The following is a 5,340-nucleotide window of genomic DNA, read 5'->3' on the forward strand; positions in this document are numbered from 1 at the left end:
AATAGAAAAAATAGAAAAAGAAACAATAGAAAAAAGAAAAAGAGAAAAAAAAGAGAAATGAAAAATCAAACTTCTTTTAGTAAAAAATTCTTTATTTAAGCACAGTGGTTACAGATATTTTCATAAATTGGTTTGAGTCATAGAATGTATGTCACCCTTCACCAGTGCAACTTTCCAGTCACCAATGTCCCCCATTTCCCTCCCACCCCCCATCCCATGCTTGTCTCTAGTTCAGGCATGCTACTTCTCTGTCACTCACTCTTTCCTTTCTAACATTGTGATTTGCACTATTGTCAATGAGGTTCCATGTATATCACTTTATGCACACTATTCTTTTTTTTGGAGGGGGCAGGGGTCGGGATACACCCGGCAGCGCTCAGGGGTTACTTCTGGCTCTGTGCTCAAAAATCACTCCTGGCAGGCTCGGAGGACCACATGGGATGCCAAGGATTAAAGTTGAGTCAGTCCCAGTCAGCTGCATGCAAAACAAACACCCTACCTGCTGTGGTATCTTTCTGGCCCACTTGCACCCAGATCTTATGCAGAGTGATCAGTTCCAACTATCATTGTCATGGTAGTTGTCAGTGCAGTTAGTTAGTGCTCTAACTTCACTCACTGCTCTTTGTGGCAGGATTCATATCATGAGCTGGTCCTCCAGCCCTCATTTCTATTGTCTCTTGATATTATCATACTGTCTTTTATTTTTCTTATATCCCACAAATGAGTGAGACTATACTGTGTATATATAGTACTATATATAAAGACAAATTCTATGTCTCCTCCTCTGACTCGTTTTACTCAGCATAATAATCTCCATTTCCACAGTCTGGAGAGTGCTCAGTAAACTCAGAATTGAGCTGCCATATGACCCAGCAATTGCTCTCCTGGGTATATATCACCAACTCGAAAGGACATTCATCCCAAAGTGTGTGTGTGCCCCACTATTTATCGCAGCATTCAGTACAATAGCCAAGATTTGGAACCAACCTTGATGTCCAACAACAGATGATTGGATCATGAAGATGTGATATTTATACACAATGGAGTACTACATAGCAGTTAGAAATGATACTTTGCAGCATCGTGGATGGATCTACAAAATATTATGTTAAATGAAGTAAGCCAGAAGATGAAAGATAAACACAGAATGATAGCGCTATTCTGAAGTACCTAGAGTATGCACCACATATACAGGTAATACTCTGTGAACAAATAACAGGGTTTAACAGGGTAGAAACTCCAAACACTGAAATCGTAAACATTTACTGGGGAGTGGTGTCCAAAACAAGTGGAAGAGGAACAACACAAAGCCTCGACTACACATTATATCATAAAGAAACCAGTAACAACAGAAGCAACAGCGTAGAGAGAACAGGTATGTAATCAGCCTTTTATTACAAAGGCCTATACTAATGTCTTAGGAATCTTATACAGGATCACAGGTAAAGAATATCATGGGAAGTCAGTGACTCCAGTGGAAGCAATTCTTTCTTTCTTTTTTTTCTTTTTTTTTCTGGTTTTTGGGTCACACCCAGAAGTGCTCAGGGGTTACTCCTGGCACTACACTCAGAAATTGCCCCTGGCAGGCACGGGGACCATATGGGATGCCGGGATTCGAACCACTGTCCATCTGCATGGAAGGCAAACACCTTACCTCCATGCTATCTCGCCTGCCCCAGCAGCGGAAGCATTTCATAACAATAAGTTTTAATGCCTTAAACTTACTATATTTAAAATAACCTCTCAGCTTTTCTGTCCACAGGGCCTCTTGGATACAAAGGGCGGACAACATAAGTTGACACCTCAGTGCCCAATCACACTAGATACCATACTCAGTTTGCATTATGAAAATGTCTTGATAAAATACTTTATCTTTATTTATACCCTTTATCTGTGGATTATGGCCTCTATATGGATCTGAAGCATGAGACCAGCCAGACCACTGAAGCAGTCAACTGTGGCTCACAGACTTTTATTATAGGACCTACTCATCAAACATGTTTAGGCAAATTAATACCTCCTTTCACTTTTCTTCACTCTTCACTCTACTTCTTTCTTTCTCCCTTTTCTTCTTCTACCTTCTCTTCCTCATTATCACCAATTCAATCTTTGTCAAACAAAAACCACACTGGTACTTTCCCCTTAGGGAAGGAAATTCGATACATAAGGTACAGCAGACAATACTACGTAGGGTAACCACCTACATACACAGGCCTCACTAATACATTGTTTAATACTTGAGTTGCGAAATCTATGTGCATCCTAAATTGCTCCAGTCATCACATAATCCTGAAACCCTCATTCAGGAAGGCCCAACCTCATCGCTAACAAAATCCCTAGAAATTAAGAAAACCTCCCAACTTTGACACACCAGTCCAACCGCTCTTACTTGATTTATTAGTTTCTTTACCTTGCTTTTACTATATTTACCTATTTTTCTTTTCTCTTATTTCTTGCTCTCCCATCCTCTTTTTCTTAAGCTATACCTAAGCTAACTATTGTATGTTTCTATGTGGGCATGAGCACATAGAGAGAGGACTCTTCCATGAGAGCAAAACCTAAATTGTAAACAACCCATGTCCATAGTGTATATAGCCCCTCCTATACACTATCCCATCTCCTTCCCCTTCAGAAATTGCACTACCCTTCACCCCCCAATCCCAACCTGATACCCCACCTTATTAAAGCTCTTTACCCTCAGTTCTTAACCCATTTGGACCAAGACCGACCTCCTACCCCAATAAGCCATTACCCAGCACCCAAAGCGAAGTGAAGGGACACCCACCCAGACCCACACCTCATCCCTGGCAAGAAACTACAACCAACACCCCAGCTGTGTGGCCCTCCTTCTCACCTCTCCCAAATGTGGACTGTTGTTTGATACCGGACTCAGCTCCAGAAGGATCCCCAGCACAAGAACTCTACCCCAGACCTCTCTGCCACAAACCTTTTCTCAATCTCAAGAAGACCAGGGTGTGTGATGAAAATGTGCCCTGGATCCCACACTCCACAAGAAAATCTCAAAAGACAATGGGGAAGCCTATATTTTTTATAAGTTTAAGACCTATATAATAGGTCTTATAATATATAATACTACCTCTTAACCTGTTTATCCCCATCACTTTGTTCTCTTAAATACCTATTTAATGCATTTTAAAAAAATTTTATTATATACATTTTATTATATACATGTGAGTATATATATATATATATATATATATATATATATATATATATATATATTTGTCTTGTTTCTGTTTTCTTCTCTTCCTTAACTTCACCTCTTTCAGTTCTGCTTGGTACAAAAATCTACAATAAAAAGTCTTCCTGGAATAACAGCTCAGGTCAAAACCAGGGCACAGAGAGGATGGAGCCGACACTCCCACCCCCAAATGCACCAGCAATATAATATAGCACCATTTCTTCCTGCAAAGGCATACTAAAAAAGGGGGAAATTTTACATATAGAAACAAGCTCTTATATACTAGGGATAAGAACTCATACATTTTTACAATACAGGGGCACCTCCCACTTTAAACATATGTCTTGTGGACCCAACTTAGACTCCAGGTGATTAGACAGTGAACATCCAACCCTGAACCCTCGATCTCAGACATAGAACCAAAAGAGTTCTCTGCAATAGCTCCAGCAACCAAACTCCCTCTGAGACATCTTTAATTCCGCGATGACATCAATATGCACCAGTTTTTATATATCCTGAAAATGAGGAAATGGCAACGTCTTGATTTAAGAGCAGGTTGTCTTACCTCACCGTCTAATAAGATGAAATCAGAAGACTTGTCCTCCTTTGATCAGTGCTAAAACCAAGATTGCTATCTACAAAAGACTGACGGTGACAACCATGACTGGGCAGAATGTACCCTGGGACCAATAAAAAAGCCCTAGTCTAGGATTTGACCTATGATCTGTACAACAACCAAGATCTATAATTCCAGAGGTCTGACTGAGACAAATGCAATTGAACAGGTCTTCTGGAAACATAACGAAAGACTCTATCCTAGGCTTCATCCTAGGATCAGTGCAAAAACCATGACCACCAACTACACAAGACTGATTAAAGCAACAATGATGGAACAGAACTTCTAGAACCATAAAGAAAGACTTCATCACAGGCTTCATTCTTTGACCTGTGCAGATACCAAGATCTCTAGATACAGAGGTCTGATTTCACCATCCATGACAGAGCAGAAGTTTCCCATACACCACAAAAGAACCTAGGGGAGAGTAAATAAACATGTATGGATTCTGTAGTTATTCCCATGACAGTATACTTCAAGGATGGAGAAACCCTTTATTTTTTAGGCCAAGGGAATTCCCTTTCTAATTTCCCTAATATTTACTGTGCCTATGCAAAAAAAAAGAAGCAGCACAAAATATTTTTTCTGGTTTTGTTATTGTTTTGGTGGTTGTTTTCATTTTTTTGTGATTTGTTGTTTTTATTTCAGGACCGTGGTTATTGTGTGGTGGTTGTATTTATTGCTGTAGTGCTTTTTGGATTTTTTGTTTGATTTTTCTTTTTGTATTGTTGTGTGTTTCTCTCCCTGTTTCCCTTTCTTTTCTCAAATTGATATTTATAGCCTCTAGAAAGACTCTGCCCATTTTCTGCTTGTTTGCTTTTTATCCCATTTTATTTTTGTCTTTTCTTTAAAAAGAACCACATAACTTGAACCATCTTATTCCACCTCTCAAATTGAGGGGGGAATAATGTAGGGTACCAAGACCAAACAGTTGTATGATCACTAAGTAGTAATAAAAATGATCAGACTTAAACACCAAATTCAAAGCCAATGACAACAGAATTGATACCCAATCTACAACAAGCTAGGCACAGAAGGGGCCATTTATACTATCAGCCTGGGGGGTAAGGGAGTGGGATATGGGATACATTCTGGGAACAAGGGCGGAGGGAGGACAACTTTGGTTGTGAGAATTCCCCTGATTCAATGTCAATATGTACCTAAAATATTACTCTGAAAGATATGTAATTCACTTTGGTCAAAATAAAAATTATTATTATTATTAAAAAAAGAAAACTCAAAATACAAAAAAAACTTGGAAAAAATAAATACATTTCTTGCATATGACCAATCTGGCCTGATTCAGTAACCATAGTCTCCTGATCTCCACTAGGACTAATCCCTAAACACAGAAACAGTAGTAAACTCCGAACATTGTTAGATGTTGCCCACAAACAAAAAATAAAATATTATACTTCTGTATATGAATTAAAAACAAGTAATCTATCATTTACTTTTTGACTTGGGGGCCACACCCAGGTTGTTCAGGACTTACATTGTGCTCAGTGTCACTCTTGGTGGT

The sequence above is a fragment of the Suncus etruscus genome, chromosome X (assembly GCF_024139225.1).
Source record: "Suncus etruscus isolate mSunEtr1 chromosome X, mSunEtr1.pri.cur, whole genome shotgun sequence".
Lineage (NCBI taxonomy): Eukaryota > Metazoa > Chordata > Mammalia > Eulipotyphla > Soricidae > Suncus > Suncus etruscus.